Raw genomic sequence first — 20,547 nt, forward strand, 5'->3', positions numbered from 1 at the left:
GCGCGTGTATGCGGAGATGTGTCAGGAATGACTGAAAGAGCTCATCTTTACCTTGCAGGCGCTGCTGGAAGACATACCTCTCAAAGCTCTCGTTGACCTCAATGTTGAAGTGTTGGTCGAGCTTGAGGAGGACCGTGTCATATTTAGATTTGTCCTCGCCTTCCGCGAACACCAGGGAGTTGTAGTGCCCATTGTCAGGGCCTGAATCGGTCGGGACCGGGGCTGTTCCGCGCCGTCGTGAACCATGGCGTGCTGACCTGCGGTGGTGAGGAGGATGGCGATCTTTCTTTTGTCCGAGGCGCTCTGTTTTACGTTGGCTTCCAAAAAGACGTTGAAGCGCTGCTTGAACAGCGTCCAATTTACGCCAAGGTTCCCAGCGACTTGCAACGGCTGCGGTGTGTTGACGGTGTCCATGGCACAGGATGGCAGACTTGTGGGTAGGTTTTAATTCACTTTTGGTACCATGAAGTGTTGGGTACTCTGAGACACAGACGAACCAACACGGTTGCGATTGGTACAATGCAGTTTTATTTCTTTTAACTATTTATATAACAAACTCTGGTACTCAGCACATGGTGACTGTCTGAGTGTCTGGCATGGAGGTCCATGCCCTGAGCCGTCTCCTGCTGGACTGGCCAGGAAGTGTCGTGTTCCTTGTTTTGTACTGTGTATGCTCTTGTCTGTGATTGGCTGTCGTGTTGTGTGTGCTAATTGGTCCGTTGATCTGTCCATCATTATGTATGTGTGTATGTGCTGTGATGTTCACTTGAATATCATGACAGAGGGTATGTAAAGGTCTCTGGGATATTACCATTTGACTAGATTGTGCTCTTACTCTTAAGTCAGGTTTTACTAAATCTATTCATTTCCCCTCTCTCGCTGAATCATGAGCTATTTAAAAATCCATTTGCCATAAGAATCCATCAAACATTTCTTTGAACCTGTCCCACAGCCAACACGGAATAAGAGTAACTACTGTACTTGTATTAGCTGCAAATCTCATCATTAGGCAGTTCTTTCAAATGCATCGATCAAAATTCTCCCTTTGAACCATTTGAACTTCTTCGCAGCCTTGCTGGAACTTGTTGGAAGTGATCTAGCAAATTTGTGGAGGTACAAATGATGGCAAGGAGCTTAATTAGAGAAAACAAAGTCAGCATAAAAGCAATGTGGCAATGTAATGGTTTCTCAAATAGGAAGGACAAAGCAGGAGATGATTTTCAGGTACAGTGGGTGTGATTCTCCACTCCCACGCCGGTTGGGAGAATCGCCAAAATTTCCGGGGACGCCGGGCCGACGCCCTCCCGCGATTCTCCCAAGCGGCGGGAACAGCCCGGTCGAGTTTCGCGGGCCGCAGGCCGGAGAATCGCCGGAGACACCGAAAATGGCGATTCTCCGGCACCCCCGCGATTCTGAGGCCCGGATGGGCCGAGCGGCCAGGCCAAAACGGCGGGTTCCCCCTGGCGCCGTCCACACCTGGTCGCTACAGTCGTGGGTGGTGCGTGATCGCTGGGAGGGCGGCCTGTGGTGGGGCGAGGGGGGACCCTGCACCGGGGGGTACCTTAAATGTCCTCTGAAGGAGGACCTCCTTCCTTCCACCGCCCCGCAAGATCCGTCCCCCATCTTCTTGCGGGGCGGATTTGGACAGGACAGCAACCACGCATGCGCGGGTTGGCGCCGGCCAACCTGCGCATGCGCGGATGACGTCCGTTATGTGGCGCCGGCCACGTCATCTATGTGGCGCCGCTTTTACGCGGGCGACAAGGCCTGGCACGGGTAGATGACGCGGCCCCAATACTGGCCCATTGTCAGGGCCTGAATCGGTCGGGACTGGGGCTGTTCCGCGCCGGCGGCGTTCACGACGGCGGGGCCACTTTGGCGTGGGGGTGGAGAATCCCGCCCAGTGCATTTGGTACTCGTGAAATAATCACTGGTCAATTAATCAGCTAATGACTGCATTTGATTTTTGTACTGCCACATTTTAATGAGGCCAAACGGGATTTCCACAATGTTTTGAGCAGAAAAGGTTTTTCGGAATAAAATCAGTTGTTCAAAACAGATGCAGGAGAAAATACAGCAATCGTAAAGTGCAGGTTACTTATTACCTTCTTGTCACCTGTCATCAGTCGGGTTGGAAGGAATGTCCAACGAGGAAAGATTGAGCGAACTGGGCCTGTATCCTCTAGTTCAGAAGAATGAGTTGCTCTCATTGAAGGGTACACAATTCTTACAGGGCTTGAAAGGCTGAATGGGGGAAGGGTATTTCCCCTGGTTGCGTGAGTCCAGAACTAGGGGACACAGTATCAGAAGGAGTGGTAGACCATTTCGGACAGAGCTGAGGAGGAATTTCTCCGCTCAGAGGGTTGTGTATTTTTGGAAATATCGACCTTCGAGGGGTGTGAATTTTATGTTCAAACCAGATATTGATGATGTTTCCAGATACCAATGGCATTATGAAAAGCGGGGTAGGGAAGGAAGATGATATTGAGATAGAAGATCTGCCATGATCAAGTTAAATGGCAGAGACGGCTTGAGGGACCAAATGGTCTACTCCTGCTCCTGTACTCCATGTGGTTGGAATCTGTAAATATTGGAAATCAGAGAATCATTCAGTGCAGAATGAGACCTTCCAGTCCATCATGCCGGTGCCAGCTCCCTGCAAACCTGTAATGTTTTTTCCCCTTTGAATGTGTCATGTTCTATGTTGTAGCCGCAAAGGGAAATAATCGGAGGTGGCACATGTAGCATTCATATAATACAGTGCAAGGGGTTTATTTACAAGATGCTGCTCAGCCACGGTACAATGGTAAACTCCACAAAAACACTCAAAACACTCCAATCATGTAATTGCGTAACACGGGATATTACACCAGCTAATGGTGTTTCTTTAAGACCAGAAGACATAGGAGCAGAATTAGGCCACTAGGCCCATCAAGTCTGCTCCGCCATTCAATGGCCTCCTTCTGCACTGTAAATTCTGTGCCTGTGTCTGTGTCAATCATGGCTGATATTTTTCTCATCCCCAGTCTCCTGCCTTCTCCCTCTTTAATATATTACAGAGCGTAGAGCCAATTCTCTTTTTGAAAGTTACTATTGAATCTGCTTCCACTACCTTTCAAAGCCATTATTCCAGGTAATAACAACTCGCAAAATATAAAGAAAATTCTCCACAACTCCCCACATTTTTTTTTCAATTACCTTTAACCTGTGTCCTTTGATTACCAACCCGCCAAGCTTCTCTGCTTGTTGTCACCATTTTGAGCAGCATATTAAATCTTCCCTTAACCTTCTCTTCATCAACCAGGCAATGCTCAACATACACAGGAGATCTGTCAACACCAGGCCGAGAAGCAATCACCTCATTTTTGATTTTCAGCTTTCTCTTAAGTCACCATCAAAAGGCTCTAGCGGTGTTAATTGCTGGCATTTCAGAAGTTTAAATCCCATAAGCAGGATTGTAGATGGCAAATGATATATTGAAATGGTTCAGTATCAAATGGTTGAATGGCTTTTTCTTCTCCAAAGCTTCCTTATACTTATACCTTGAACATGCTTTACAAGTATTTTCAGGGCCCTTGAGTGAGGACAGTTCCTCAATGTGACTGATCATGGTTTTGACAATAACAAAGGCACTACTGTTCCATGATCAGTAAATAAGGAGAATGTTTCCTCATGCATTTTTCACTGGTAGCCTTCAGCCTGGTCCTGATGCTTACTGCATGTGACAATGGTTCACACACTGATTTAATGCAGGGTGAAGCCGTGTATCACACAGCTAACACAAGTTAACATATTGCTGCTACTGGGGGATACAAGGCCTCTTGCTTTGAATGCAGCTATCCACCTCTGAAAATGAAACCAAAAACACACTGCAGCTGCCAGCTCAAAAACGAAAGTGAAAGACAGACAGCCCAGCTCCACCCACACACTGACATCACTGCAGCTATTTGATAAACACCCATTTCTTAAAGGTACATCCACCTGACACTACACGTGTATACGCATTACCCTCATCAACTCTCTGTTATCTCATAAGAAAACTCAATCACGTTAGTTAAACATAATTTGCCGCCAACAAATCCGTACTGGCTTTCACAGATTTGAAGTACTTGGCAACATGGGGTAAACCTTTTAACACAGTGAATGATTACAATTTGGCATGCGCTGACTGTTGATCATTAGTGATTTTGTGGTTTTCAAAAGAGAATTGGATAAGAGCTGGAAAGGAAAACATTTGCAGGACTGTGCGAAAAGGGCATGGGATTGAGGCTGGATGGGATTGCTCTTGCAGAGAGCTAGCAGGGGCTCGATGGGCCAAATTACCTCCGTCTGTGCTGGAGCCATTCTGTGAGACTGCGGTTGAAGTGTGGAGTGGTAGGGAAGAGGGGGCAAAGAGAGTTAAAAAACACATTCTGGTCCCTCTGAGAGGCTAAAAGCAGTGGCTGGTGTATGAATGCAACATGCTGAAGAAGACATCCAGAGAGAGGAGAGAAACCGGGTAAGGAGAAAGACATTAAGCCTCTGCTCAGCAAGCAACGCAGATAACCAGTGTCATAATGGGAGAGAAGTCCTGTGACTTCGAGCTTTAGCTCTTGTTTCCCCAGTGGCATGATTATGTCCTTTAAATCAGTTAGCAAAATCCTCCGTGTGTTCATATAACTCGTTATGCTTCAGATTTCTGTATAGTTCTGCTCTCTGCATGTGAATTCACTATTTTTTCCCCTCCCTTATAACCCACTACACAGAATTGAATTAATGTCTGCTGTACTTCTGGGAATTTGATATGGGTGCATTATCATATTTACTTGTGTATATGCATTGTTAAGTTATGAAAAGAGATTGGATAGACTGGGAGTGTTTTCCTTGGAGCAGAGTAGACTGCGGGGGGAGGGGACATGATTGCGATGTACAAAACTATTAAGGGTATAAATAAAGTAGACAGGAAGAAACCTTTCCCCTTTGTGGAAGGACGGATGACTAGGGGATATAGATTTAAGGTAAGGAGCAAGAGGTTTAGAGGGGTGTGAGGAAATCCTTTTCACCCAGAGGGTGGAACTCGCTGCCAGAAAGGGCGATGGAGGCGCATGCCCTCATAACATTTAAAAGTATTTAGATGTGCCCTTGTGATGCCAAGGCATGCAAGGTTATGAGCCAAGTGCTGGAAAATGGGATTCAAATAGTTGGGTGGTTGTTTTGACCGCGCAGACGCGATGAACCAAAGTGCCTTTTCTGTGCTGTAGACCTCAATGGCTCCATGACTAAGTGACAAAGAAATGGCAAATTGGGCAGATAATAAAGCTGGATGTCTGCTCAATTGGAATGTGAAGAGAGAACCTCATCCCAAGAAACAAATCGAAGCAAAAACAAAGACATTTAATGATACAGGGAAAAAAATATTCATGCTGTGTTGCAGAGGATCTGTGGAACTTTTCAAACACAGGAGTGGGGGAGATCCCTCAGAAGCAAGTAGGTTGAGAACTCTTGATCTCGGAAAGCTGGCAGCCAATTTGGGTTTCCAAGGTCCCACTCAGAGGAAGGTGATAATGAGCAGGCAATCTGTTTTTCTGAGGTTCATTGAGAACTGAATCTTGGCCATAACACTGGAATAAAACTTGCTGTTCTTCAATACGTATCATGGGATTGTTTATATCCAACTTAGAGGGCAGGCAGGGTCTTGGTTTAAAGTTTCATCTGAAAGAAGAAACTAGAAATCAGATAAATTCCAAGCAGTCAAATACATGGCAATAAATTGTGTATGACTTTTCATTTCTGGATGAAACATCAAAAACATTGGCAGTCTTTACTTCTTGTGAATTATTTATGATATGATTGGTAATTTAATGAGCAAGTGATTTTCTTGCTGAAATCACACAGGGGTTTGGTAAGACCACGTCCAGAATGCTGGGACTTAGCTTTCTCAGATTGGTAACCAGTGGCATGTTGCCACTCCATACCAACTTATCTGCGCTTCCATTCTTGAACTCTCTTGACCTTCCTGACTCAGACCAGATGAGCCTCAAGAGGTGAAGCACATCCCCAGCCAGCGGCAAAGTGTGAAAGGAGCGAGGCAAAGGAAGCCCCCCCCACCCCCCCCCCCCCCCCCACCGCTGTTTATGGCACTAGCTGTTGCAAAGCAGATGGGTTTAAAGGTCTAAAGGGCGCCCTGAAAGGGAGAATGTATGTTTCTAAGTTAAGTGAATGGAATGTGGGCGTGGGGATTTGACCATCAGTGTGGGGGGATCTGGATATTGTTTGGTGGGGGGTGATTCGGAAATCATAGGGTAACAAGGGTATTCGGAGATGGTGGAGGTAAAGTTGGACACTGGTGGGGGGAAAGTCAGCCATCAGCAGAGGGAAGGGGTGTTTCTGGTCAGGGGTCTGGGTCTGGGTCAGGTTGGAGTCGGATCAGCGGATAGGGGGTGTGATGTTCCTTGTATAGTTCTCCAAGATAGCTAAAAGTTGTAGTGTTGACAAAGAACATCAAGTTATGTATTTAAAACAAAGCTAGTTTATTTTACACTACTTTAAATGGTTCGCACACTCTCTTATGAAATAGCTAACAAAACAGCAGTATTAAATCTATGCTGCAGTAATCTATAGTGTCTTTCTAATACAACTAACACTCTGGGCGCAATTCTCCGACCCCCCGTGGGGTCGGAGAATCGCCGGGGGCTGGCGTGAATCTCGCCCCCGCTGTGCCCCGAATTCTCCGCCACCAGAGAATCGGCGGGGGCGGGAATCACGCCGCGCCAGTCGGCGGGCTCCCCCCAGTGATTCTCCAGCCCGCAATGGGCCGAAGTCCCGCCGCTGTCAGCCATCGCCAGCCGGTGTGGATTGAACCACCTACCTTACCGGCGGGGGCAGACGGTGCGGGCAGGCTCCGGGGTCCTGGGGGGGGATGCGGGGCGATCTGACCCAGGGGGGTGCCCCCACGGTGGCCTGGCCCATGATCAGGGCCCACCGATCGGCCGGCGGGCCTGTGCCGTGGGGGCACTCTTTTTCTTTCGCCTTCGCCATGGTCTTCACTATGGAGGAGGCGGAAGAGACCCCCTCCACTGCGCATGCGCGGGGATGCCGTGAGAGGCTGCTGACGCTCCCACGCATGTGTCGCCCGGCAAAGTCCTTTCGGCACCGGCTGGCATGGCGCCAAAGGCCTTTCCGCCAGCCGGCGGGGAGGAAATCACTCTGGCGCGGGCCTAGCCCCTCAAGGTGAGGGCTTGGCCCCTAAAGGTGCGGAGAATTCCGCACCTTTGGGGCGGCCCGACACCGGAGTGATTCCTGCCACTCAATTACGCCAGATTCCCCCGTCCCGCCGGGTAGGGGAGAATCCCGGCCTCTATCTCAACTTCTCACTATCCTTCTCCTTAACTTTCTCTCAGAATGCTTAGAGACGCAGCCTTTCATAAGACTAATCAGTGGTGCCATCCAGTGTTGAGAAACATGATGTCGTGGAAATAATATTAGATGGAGACTTTGTGCTTTGTTTCAGGAGTTTATTAACACGATATCGTGGAGAACCTGCAATGGTTAAATGGCCATTCACCAGCACTCTGATTTACAGCTGCATAGAGCATATCTTTATATCCCAAAATAAACAGCTATCCATGCAAAACAACCTCTGGTCTGGCCATGTTTATATAAGGCCACCTTGGGAGTGCGAATATAGTCGATTGGATTATTATCTCTTAACTGTCAACATCCTGCCGTACATTCTGGCTTCCTTGGCCAGAACAACTCATCAGCACAATAGGATTAATCTAAAAGTTGTTTACCAGTACTGTGTTCTTTACCCATCATTCTAAGATATGACTAAAAACATGTTAAAATATAGTCAAGCTATCCCAGCATGCTTTAGCAAGTGCTTTCTTTTTTAATAATAGCAACTATTATTAATATATTCTCTAATCAGTCCAAAGCAATTAATAATTCCTCACATTACTTTTCTTCTACACATGAACATCATCTTGTTAACCCTTAACATTCCTTGCATTACCCATTTCATTACAGGGGTGAGGGCAGCAAATGGTTAGCACAATTGCCTCACGCGCCGAGATCCCAGGTTCGATCCCGGCTCTGGGTCACTGTCCGTGTGGAGTTTGCACATTCTCCCCATGCTTGCGTGGGTTTCGCCACCACAACCCAAAAGATGTGCAGGGTAGGTGGATTGGCCACGCTAAATTGCCCCTTAATTGGAAAAGATTAATTGGATACACTAAGTTTATTTATTTTTTAAATCCATTACAGGGGGTTGTTCAGGTCAGTGAGGCAATTGGGCCAGTGTTAGGTCGGGCTCGGTCGGGTCTGTTGGGTGGTGGTCAGGTTGATGGGGATTACTGTACGGGGAGGGGGAGATACTTTGGGAGTTGGGTGCATAGTTGCAGGGGAGGATGTGGTGGTGCTCCTGAGGGTCGGGTATGCGTGGATTGTCTCGTGGATGACTCAGTTTGGATCTTTAATATAGTTAAGGTTCACTAGATTGGTTCGTGTGATGAGGGGTTTGTCCGATACTGAGAAGCTGAGTAAATTGAGTTCATAATCTCTGGAGTTCAGGAGAATGCGAGGTGATCTCAGTGAAATCTGAAACATTCTGAAGGGGCTTGATGGGGTGGACGCTGCAAGCTTGTTTCCACTGGTGGGGAAATCCAAAACATGGAAGCAGTTCCTCAGGATAAAGGGCCACTCATTGAGAACTGAGATAAAGAGAAATTTACTCAATCAGTTGTTAATCTTTTGTAATTCTTTACCCCAGAGGTTTGCGGATGTTTAATTATTGCATAGATTTAAGACTGGAATGGATAGATCTTTTTTGTCTCTCGGCGAACAAAGGTATATGGGGAATGGGCAGGAAAATGGAGTTAGAGCCCAAGATCAGGCATAATTGTGTTGCATGGAGGAGCAGACTCGACAGGCCATACAATCTACTTCTGTTCCTCCTCCTGATTTTATGAATTATTTTTCTCACTGTATATGGCAGTTTTTGGTGCTTTGAGCTCAGGTGACATGGAGGTCACACTTTCAAGTGTAATGCCTATGAAAAACATCATACCACATTTACTAATTATGCCATGTAATCATATTAAATAGAATGCATTCCTATATTAGAAAATTGTTAGTTTTACTGGAATCTGATGTATTGGAGACAAAGGGCCGCCATTGATAATTGATGGACTGTTGCGTATCAGAAATTAGACTGTTGGGTATCATCCTACCAAGAACTTGTTGTACTGTTATTAAATTACTTCTCACTGCTTCAAGAATGATCTGAGCACGTTTGTTGTCATTTTGAATTAAATTCCTGCGCTAACATCACAAAGAAAGTTTGCAAATATAATTGAGTGCTTGAGAATGCTATGATTTTGTGTAATTTCTAAATGATGAAATGCAGTGACTCAAACATTTGAAACACCAGGCAGCAAGTAACCTATTTAAATGTAGTAATTGGAGGACTGTTCTTACATTTTTTCCTATCTTTTCATCTGTACATTAAAAAAAGACTTTCAAAGTGAAGTATTTCTACGCACTTGATATCATTCATTAACTGCTGTGGAGAGATTGTTAACTTTCTTTAATTAACTGACGACAATGTCAGACATTTACGTGCCACTGGTCAATATAACTGAAATAAGGGAGTTTTCTGTCTTTTTGAATTAAATTAATTATTTTTCACTCCCTCAGCAGGTTGCTGGATGGTCATTCGGTTTAATCAGCAGCAGGAACATTAAGTAGAGAGTTCCAAATGCAAAAATTAATGCACTCTTCACTCATTATTCTCTCCACAGCTTTATCTCGGCCAGATTTTTTGCATTTAAACTTTAAACTGTTGCGAATTCAGAGGTGATCACGGCAGCTTCAGCACAGAAAAAAACCTCAAGAAACCTCAAAAGGCCATAAGCAAAATGGATGCTGGATCACAAAAGGAGACAAATGTTCTATGTTCTATGTTCTATGATCAAACATTTGGTCAAAGAGGTTGCCTTTTAGGAAGGTCTAAAAGGAGGTGAGAAACATGAACGAAGTGTAAGAGTTTGGGAACGGAATTCCAGAGAGTGGAGCTGGTGGGAGAGAATAAAAGGAATAGAATAGAACAGAAATAAGAATTGACACCTTTGTCAACCTCCTTTGCTCGACCTATCCCTGCCTTCTATTCTGCCCCTCTTCTTCCACCTGCCTCACCAACTATACAATTCATCACAGCTTTACTCCTCTTCAGTTTTGTAAAAGGGTCAAATGGGCAAGAAACATTGGGCTGGATTCTTCCGCTCCGCCTACCGCAAGAATGCCACCGGCGAGCTGCGGACAATGGAGAAGTCCATTGACCTCGGGCAGGACACTCGGGTCGCCGGGTGGATGCGGCCGGAGATTCCTACCCCTTAATTAGGGCAGCACGGTAGTACAAGTAGCTAGCACTGTGGCTTCACAGTGCTAGGGTCCCAGGTTCGATTACTCGCTGGGATACTGGCTGTGCGGAGTCTGCATGTTCTCCCCGTGGCTGCGTGGGTCTCCTCCGGGTGCTCCGGTTTCCTCCCACAATCCAAAGAAGTGCAGGGTAGATGGATTGGCCATGCTAAATTGCCCTTGGTGTCCAAAAAGGTTAGGGGGGGATTATTGGGTTACGGGGATAGGGTGAGGGCTTAAGTGGGTCGGTGCAGACTCGATGGGCCGAATGGCCTCCTTCTGCACTGTATGTTCTATGTTTTATGCAACTCTGTTTCTCCCCACAGATGCTGCAAGGCCTGCTGGGTTTATCCAGAATTTTCTGTTTTTATTACCAGAGCAGGTCAGTGGCTGGACATTCTGTAGTGAGTAACTCACCTCCTGGCTCCCCAAAGTCTGTCGACCACAAGTCAGGAGTGTGGCAAAATACTTTCCACCCGTCTGGATGAGTGCCGCTCCAACAACAATCAAGAAGCGCAACACCATCCAAGACGAAGCAGTTCCCTTAATCAACATCTGCCCACCATCTTGAACATCAAGTTGCCCTCCCTGCCCCCGGCTCCATGGTGCATGACAGCAACTCACTGAGAATCTTAAGGCAACATCTTCCAAGCCATGAACTCTAATACCTAGAAGAACAAAGACAGCTGGTGTCCTGAAAATACCATCACCTGCAAGTTCCACTCCAGGTCACACACAATCCTGCTGTTCTTTCACTCCCTCTGGGTAAATATCCAGGAGCTTCATCTCTCACAGCACTGTGGATGTTTCTATACCCCATGGACTGGAACGGTTCAAGAGGGTGACTCACCATCACCTTCTCAAATGCAATTAAGGATGGCTTTCCATGTGGCTGACAGGCTGTTACATTGTTACTCAGTTATCAGTGTTATCAGTGAAAGTGACATCCCAGGATATATTCCCTTTTAAGAAAATCAATAACCTATAAAATAAACTATCAAAAGGGGCGACAGCCCCTGGTGGGGCCCTGTAGCAACATAAAACTTTCATAAGAAACTTAATTAATTAAATTAAAATGGTGCTCGCAGTCCTGACGATGTACTCCAGCACTAACAGTTTCCACCGGTGGCAGAAGCCTCCAGTTTTCCTGTGGGCACTGTGTGCTCCCTCTCCAGGGACACCTGCACAGCCATGAAAGAGTGGCAGACAGTCAGGCTGGTGACCCACTCGACCGGCCGCTGCCTGGACCTGTTAATGGCCACCTTGGCCAGGCACGGGAACAGGCTTACAAGAAGGTCCTCCTCCCTGTTTAACCCCCTCTGCTCAAGGTGAACAAAGATTGTGAGCGGAATTCTCCGTTGCCTGACACCAATATCATAATCGTCGGTCGGGCGGCGAATCGACTCTGACAGCCAAATCGGGGATAGTGCCGGTCCCCATCCTCCGCCCCCTCGGAAATGGCGTAATCGCGTTGCACAACACGCCCCATTGCTACGACATTGGCGCGTCATCGGCAGGCCTTCCAGCGATGCTCCGGCCCCGATGGGCTGAGTTTCCGATGGCGCAGGACACGAGTGGTCGGGAACCCGGTGTGGCGGCTGCGGACTGTGTCCAGCATCGCCACATTCAGACGGGATCTGTGCTGCTGGCCCAGGCAGCTTCCGCAACAGCTGGGGGGACAGGTGGGAGGTGGCCAGGGGGTGGCTTGGGGGTGGTCTGTGGGTTTGCGGATAGCGGGTCGTGTCCACGCATGGCCGGCGCCATTTTGTATGGCTCGGCCGCTGCAGGTCATCAGCCGTGTGCATGCGTGGCCAGGGACCAGGCAATTCTCCGGCCATTTTTGCCGCAGATGCCGGGAGTTTTACCCGGCACTGCTGTTAGCCTCTCACCGGACCCGGAATTGGTGAGGGGTCAGCGCTGATTTTATTGGTCGTTAACCTCCTGCGAATTCTCCGTTCCTGCTGCCACTGTTAATGGCCAACTGCCGGGGCTGTTTAGCACAGGGCTAAATCGCTGGCTTTGAAAGCAGACCAAGGCAGGCCAGCAGCACAGTTCAATTCCCGTACCAGCCTCTCCAAACAGGCGCCGGAATGTGGCGACTAGGGGCTTTTCACAGTAACTTCATTTGAAGCCTACTTGTGACAATAAGCGATTTTCATTTCATTTTTTCATTTCACTTAATGGAGAATCCAGCCCCAAGTGCATGGGGCTGAAATGCAACCAAAATCTGAGGTGCAGGCCCTTCAAATAGCCGCAAAGGGCCTGCAACCTCTGATAGCTGCTATAAAAATGGAACCTGGACTTCTCAAGGCTGCAGATAACATAGGCGGCCTACACCCCAGGATATATATTTACAAAACAATTTTTTCCCAGTTCTTTACAAATAATATGAAATAGTATTATTTTGCCACTGTGCAAATGACAGGATTGGGGGAAATCAGCAGCATGTTATTCACCTTGAAGGATTTGTCTTTGTGTGAGCTGTGCCTTGATTGTTAGCACTCCTTACTCTGAGTCCCAAGTTTCTGGGTTCAGTTCCCAATGCTGACACTCCAGTTTAGTACTAAGTGAGTGCAGCACTGTCCAGGAGTTATCCCGGTGACCTGGCTGATGTGTTATGTACTCTGTGATAACACAGGCTGCAACTCGATGCAGCTTTGACCAAAAGATACTCCAGACTTTGAAGTAAGTTCAATGTGATTTATTGAACCATTGGCACAGTTCTCTATGAGTTTGATTCTCCTCCTAATCGTGCTACAGTAACTCAGACTAACTAACCAGTCTGCTCTAAGCCACGTGGTGGGTGTGATGCTTCTGATCTGCTTCTGTCCTTCTCTCTAATTGTCACCTGTGGAAAGAGACAGAGCATGTGTGCCCTGTCCTTATATATGGGTTGCCCCCTTGTGGTAGTGTCACCTCTGGGTGTCTTGACTGCCCATTGGTCGTGTCCTATTCTATGTGTTCATTAGCTGTATGTCTGCATGTCATGACATCTCCGGATCTCCCTCTGGTGTTTACTTAGTTGTAATGTATTTACATTAACCCCTTGTGTATTTACAGTGATGCATATCACCACACTGGCCAATATTTATCCCTTAATCGACATCACAAAAACAGATGACCTGTTCATTATGACATTGCTGTGAGTGGGAATCTGCCACGTGCAACTTGCCGCCACATTTGCTAAATCAGGGCACGTTCTCCCCGTGTCCACGTGGGTTTCCTCCGAGTGCTGCGGTTTCCTCGCACAGTTCAAAGATGTGCAGGTTAGGTGGGTTGGCCTTGCCAAATTGCCCCTTAGTGTCCGAAGGTTAGGTAGCTTTATGGGGATAGGGTGGGGGAGTGGTTCTAGGTAGGGTATTCTTTCAGCGGGTCAGTGCAGGCTCGATGGGCCGAGTCTCCTTCTGCACTGTGGGGATACTATGATCATATGATTACAACAGTGACAAGACTTCAAAAGTACTTAATTGGCTGTAAAGTGCTTTCCACAGCGGATTCACTGGCACTTGTTTATTTGCCCTGTCATAATAATTATAATTACTTCCATTACCTTGAACTTTTTCGTAAATCGTGTATTCACTGTTTGGGAGCAACTGATTCCATCAAATCTGTTGGTCCTTTGTGCATGACTGCACAGATGAAGGGTAGTTACTTGTGCTATTACAGCAAATAAATTATTATTTTTCTGCCTAACTGCTGCAAATTGCATTGATTTCCAGTTAGTCCATTTGGAATAATGTTTGTGACACCTTTTGTTCCAAATATTGTATTGCACTTTATTGAACAGTAATGAGAGAAGAATATCATCACCACTAATAGCTTCTCATGATTTGAGCACATTTTAATTTGAGAATCTTGTCAAATATTGAAAGAAGATCTTGAATTATGTTGGTTTCCTCCTGTCGATGTAAGTAAACCCCTGTCTGAATTTGCACAATACACAGGCAGGTTGGATTTCTTAAATCTCAGAATATTCGATATGGTTTAAGTTATTTGGATCCACTTTCCAATAATAATAATAATAATAAGCGCTTATTGTCACAATTAGGCTTTAATGAAGTTACTTTGAAAAGCCCCGATGGAAGCCTATAGGCTTCTAATGCACAATTTCACCACTGCAATAAACCCACCATGTAAAATGCAATCTGCAAATACAAAATCAAGTTGTCATAATGCCCTAGATTACCATTTTCTGCTCAGATGTAAAAATTACAAATAATCTTCAACATGTGCCTGTCTGCCAACAGAGATTTTACTGTTTAAAACATTGATTCCAGAAGCAGGTTCCACCTCACCGTCAAGTAGCTAAAGGATGCACTCTTGAGACAGATCCCAAAAGACAGAGGTCTTCTTCCTCAGGATAACTCAAACATATGATTTTATTATGCAAAGCCTCTGTGTGCAGCGGACAAATGTAGCCAGTGGGCATGCTCTCGTGACAGTTTTGCTGCAAACTCCACATGATTAATTAAATCGGAAGCTGTTCTTTCATAAATGGAGTTTTCTGCATCAGCCACCCCATGATGAAGCAGACCGTTCTCTCAGCATTTGGGGCAGAGGTTTGTTTGCATCTCTGTGTTCGCACACATGGCCGAATCAATATTTCATTGCTGTTGACCATATCTTCCTTTCACCTTGAAGACCTGGGCTCATATCCAGGCTGAGGAGGCATAATGTTTCAGCCCTGAGCAGCCTGTCAAGGTTTTTGGATAAACACAATTTCAGGACAGTTACAAGTGAGTCCTTGGGGGAAAACCAAATTCTCCACAATTTGAATGAGCCGATATTATTCACTCGAGGTGGCCCATTTGTGTGGGAGGTGAAAATTCACACCAGTAGTTTTTTGATTTGGGGACATGCAGCAGCAGAATTACTTTGCACCCATCCCTTTCTGTATGTGACGGGGACGACTTGTTATTAAACGTGGGTGTGTGGTAAAGCAAGAAGGAAGAATGACCATATGTCCTTTACTGATGGCAGATACTTCCTCGCAGTCACTCAAAAAAAATTTAGGTTGAAAATTTTGCTTGATTAATTCCTCAGGAGTTGGATCCAATCCCTGAGATGACCTTCACTTTCCACGTCTCTTTTTGTGTTGTTTATATTTGACTGGCCTGGCATTACCTTTAAACCAGAGAGGTAGACAAATTCAGAGGTAGTTATAACACACACTCTATTGGTTCTTAACACTACAGTCAACACCTTTTGTGTCCCAGTTGAAGTGTCTTTTGCAACAAATTAAAAAGTTACTTTCTCCTTCAGTTGTAAACACACTCACAACGTTGCCCATGTTCAGCTCACTGGGCATGATTCATCGGCAATGTTGCACCAGCGAGGAGCCAGGTGCAATGGCTGAATCTCACGAGGGCCTCAAATCAGGCACCGCGCCAAGTCAATCACGGGTCACCCAACTCACTCCGCCGGGCACGATCTGGACCACACCCTCGTGGGCGTGATCTAGATCAGCATATCTATTGTCCATTAGAGGGAGAGGTGAGGGGGGATTCCAGGGACCATGAGAAGGTTGGGGTGGTGAAATGTGGGGTGAGGGTCCAGAAAGCGGGAGGGTCTGAATGGGAGGGGTATAGAGATGGTGCAGCATGAGACTGTGGTCTCTTATTAATAAATCCTTTTTATATTCACAAATGAAGACTGTGAAAGTGCATCATTACAATTGCCAATGAAAGGTAAGGGAGAAAAATGCAGAGAAAAAATGGAGCTCCTCTGAACGCCATCAACCTCCTCCATTTCCATACTCCCTGCTCCACAATGAAGTGGCTACCTCATTATCATACTCTGCCACATAAGCTTCTTCCCTGAACACTTCCTCATTGTTATCTCATTCGCTCCTTTCAAAGACCTCCTCAAGACCTTTCTTTTCAAATTTGCTGCCATTAACTCCCATCCTCTTCCCTCTCTCTCATGCTCAGCACTCATTCTTTCAGGATGTTATCCTATAAACAATCTTAGACAACAAGTGTGAGGAAATCTATTTTATTATTATTCAGCATTGCGCCAAAGCAAAATTCTCAGACTCTTCATCAGTCAAATACATCCCAAAATATGTTGACTTGAAGCTTCTTTATGAGTTGCAGTCGTGATGCGCAATCAATACGCTTGAGTCCACGTGGAGTCAAATCGATTCAGCTTTAATCAGATAAAACTGTACCCAGCAGCGAAGTTACAGACGTGAAGGCTGCTGGGACGGCATTGGTTCTTATTACCCGCCTCTCAGGGCGGGGCTATGTACATTGTCCAATGGTAGACCCCGCGGTCTAGCCAATGGTCATTCCTCTCTCTGGTACCGCAATACCTGGTATTACCACATTCACCCCCTGTTAAAAAAGAGCCAGTGGGGTGATGGCCAGTATTACTGTCGCCTTTTCATGGGAGGACCAGGTATTGCAGATACCATGCTATCGAGGGTTGCGGAGAAAGTTCTTGCGTTGTTAATTCTCTTCATGGTGCTGCAAACAAAGAACAAAGAACAAAGAAATGTACAGCACAGGAACAGGCCCTTTGGCCCTCCAAGCCCGTGCCGACCATGCTGCCCGACTAAACTACAATCTTCTACACTTCCTGGGTCCGTATCCTTCTATTCCCATCCTATTCATATATTTGTCAAGATGCCCCTTAAATGTCCCTATCGTCCCTGCCTCCACTACCTCCTCCGGTAGTGAGTTCCAGGCACCCACTACCCTCTGCGTAAAAAACTTGCCTCGTACATCTACTCTAAACTTTGCCCCTCTCACCTTAAACCTATGCCCCCTAGTAATTGACCCCTCTACTCTGGGGAAAAGCCTCTGACTATCCACTCTGTCTATGCCCCTCATAATTTTGTATACCTCTATCAGGTCGCCCCTCAACCTCCTTCGTTCCAGTGAGAACAAACCGAGTTTATTCAATCGCTCCTCATAGCTTATGCCCTCCATACCAGGCAACATTCTGGTAAATCTCTTCTGCACCCTCTCTAAAGCCTCCACATCCTTCTGGTAGTGTGGCGACCAGAATTGAACACTATACTCCAAGTGTGGCCTAACTAAGGTTCTATACAGCTGCAACATGACTTGCCAATTCTTATACTCAATGCCCCGGCCAATGAAGGCAAGCATGCCGTATGCCTTCTTGACTACCTTCTCCACCTGTGTAGCCCCTTTCAGTGATCTGTGGACCTGTACTCCTAGATCTCTTTGACTTTCAATACTCCTGAGGGTTCTACCATTCACTGTATATTCCCTACCTGCATTAGCCCTTCCAAAATGCATTACCTCACATTTGTCCAGGTTAAACTCCATCTGCCATCTCTCCGCCCAAGTCTCCAGACAATCTAAATCCTGCTGTATCCTCAGACAGTCCTCATCGCTATCCGCAATTCCACCAACCTTTGTGTCGTCTGCAAACTTACTAATCAGACCAGTTACATTTTCCTCCAAATCATTTATATATACTACAAAGAGCAAAGGTCCCAGCACTGATCCCTGTGGAACACCACTGGTCACAGCCCTCCAATTAGAAAAGCATCCCTCCATTGCTACCCTCTGCCTTCTATGGCCTAGCCAGTTCTGTATCCACCTTGCCAGTTCACCCCTGATCCCGTGTGACTTCACCTTTTGTACTAGTCTACCATGAGGGACCTTGTCAAAGGCCTTACTGAAGTCCATATAGACAACATCTACTGCCCTACCTGCATCAATCATCTTAGTGACCTCCTCGAAAAACTCGATCAAGTTAGTGAGACACGACCTCCCCTTCACAAAACCGTGCTGCCTCTCACTAATACGTCCATTTGCTTCCAAATGGGAGTAGATCCTGTCTCGAAGAATTCTCTCCAGTAATTTCCCTACCACTGAAGTAAGGCTCACCGGCCTGTAGTTCCCGGGATTATCCCTGCCACCCTTCTTAAACAGAGGAACAACATTGGCTATTCTCCAGTCCTCCGGGACATCCCCTGAAGACAGCGAGGATCCAAAGATTTCTGTCAAGGCCTCAGCAATTTCCTCTCCAGCCTCCTTCAGTATTCTGGGGTAGATCCCATCCGGCCCTGGGGACTTATCTACCTTAATATTTTTTAAGACACCCAACACCTCGTCTTTTTGGATCACAATGTGACCCAGGCTATCTACACCCCCTTCTCCAGACTCAACATCTACCAATTCCTTCTCTTTGGTGAATACTGATGCAAAGTATTCATTTAGTACCTCGCCCATTTCCTCTGGCTCCACACATAGATTCCCTTGCCTGTCCTTCAGTGGGCCAACCCTTTCCCTGGCTACCCTCTTGCTTTTTATGTAAGTGTAAAAAGCCTTGGGATTTTCCTTAACCCTATTTGCCAATGACTTTTCATGACCCCTTCTAGCCCTCCTGACTCCTTGCTTAAGTCAGACGATCGGGCGGCCTGGTCGTCCTACTGGAGCGTCTAAGTTTCGGCAGCGATCCTGGTGAGGGCCCCGGCGGTAGTGACTCCGGGAACGTGATGTCTTCCTCCCAGGCAGTTTCGTCACCCCTAGGCGGCGCTGTAAGGTCGAAAAATGGGCAGAAGGAAGGGGTGCCTGTAGGGGGCGTCAGTGCCTGCTCGGCTCTGGGTCGGGGTTCTGCCGGCAGTACTGACCCTCCGGTCAGGTACGGTGGGGGGGGGGGGCTCGAGCGCGCGTGGGGCTCCGGCAGGCGCCAGGTCCCGGAGGGAGACCGTATCTTGGCGTCCGTTGGGGAACGCTACGTAGGCGTACTGGGGGTTGGCATGCGGCAGCTGGACCCTTTCGACCAGCAGGTCCGACTTGTGCGCCCTCGCATGTTTCCGCAGCAGGACGGTTCCGGGTGTTGCTAGCCAGGTTGGGAGCGAGGTCCCCGAGGAGGACTTCCTGGGGAAAACAAGGAGATGTCAATGAGGTGTCTGGTTCGTGGTAGTACAGAGCAGTGACCGAATGGAGTGAAGGGCCACTGGGAGGACTTCTTGCCAGCGGGAGATTGGGAGATTCCTGGACCGAAGGGCCAGCAGGACGGTCTTCCAGACTGTTCCGTTCTCCCTTTCTACCTGCCCGTTTCCCCGGGGGTTATAGCTGGTTGTCCTGCTCGAGGCGATGCCTTTGCTAAGCAGGAACTGGCGCAGCTCGTCGCTCGTAAAGGAGGACCCCCTATCACTGTGGATGTATGCGGGGAAACCGAACAGTGTAAAAATAGTTTGGAGTGCCTTGATGACGGTGGTTGTGGTCATGTCCGGGCAGGGGATGGCGAATGGGAACCGGGAGTACTCATCAATCACGTTCAGGAAATATGTGTTGTGGTCGGTGGAGGGGAGGGGGCCTTTGAAGTCCATGCTGAGGCATTCAAAGGGACGGGAAGCCTTTATCAGATGCGCCCTCTCTGGTCGGTAGAAGTGCGGTTTGCACTCCGCGCAGATTCGGCAGTCCCTGGTGACTGTCCTGACCTACTCGATGGAGTAGGGCAGGTTCTGGGACTTAACAAAATGGAAGAACCGGGTGACCCCTGGGTGGCAGAGGTCCTCGTGGAGGGCTCTGAGGCGGTCTACTTGTACGGTGGCACAAGTGCCGCGGGATAGGGCATCAGGAGGCTCGTTCAGCTTCCCGGGACGATACAAGATCTTGTAATTGAAGGAAGAGAGTTCGATCCTCCACCGCAAGATCCTGTCGTTCTTAATCTTGCCCCGCTGTGCATTATCGAACATGAAGGCCACCGACCGTTGGTCCGTGAGGAGAGTGAATCTCCTGCCGGCCAGGTAATGCCTCCAGTGCTGCACAGCTTCCACTATGGCTTGGGCCTCCTTTTCGACCGAGGTGTGGCGAATTTCGGAGGCATGGAGAGTGCAGGAGAAGAAAGCCACGGACCTGCCCGCTTGGTTGAGGCTGGCGGCCAGAGCTACGTCAGACGCGTCGCTCTCGACCTGGAAGGGGAGGGGCTCATCGATGGCATGCATCGTGGCTTCTGCGATGTCCGCTTTGATGCGGCACAAGGCATGGCGGGCCTCCGTCGACAGGGGGAAGGTTGTGGATTGGATTAGGGGGCGAGCCTTGTCGGCGTAATTAGGGACCCATTGTGCATAGTAGCTAAAGAAGCCGAGGCAGCGCTTTAGGGCCTTGGGGCAGTGAGGGAGGGGGAACTCCATGAGGGGGCGCATGCGTTCGGGGTCGGGGCCTA

Source organism: Scyliorhinus torazame, chromosome 21 (assembly GCF_047496885.1).
Source record: "Scyliorhinus torazame isolate Kashiwa2021f chromosome 21, sScyTor2.1, whole genome shotgun sequence".
NCBI classification, from domain to species: Eukaryota; Metazoa; Chordata; class Chondrichthyes; order Carcharhiniformes; family Scyliorhinidae; genus Scyliorhinus; species Scyliorhinus torazame.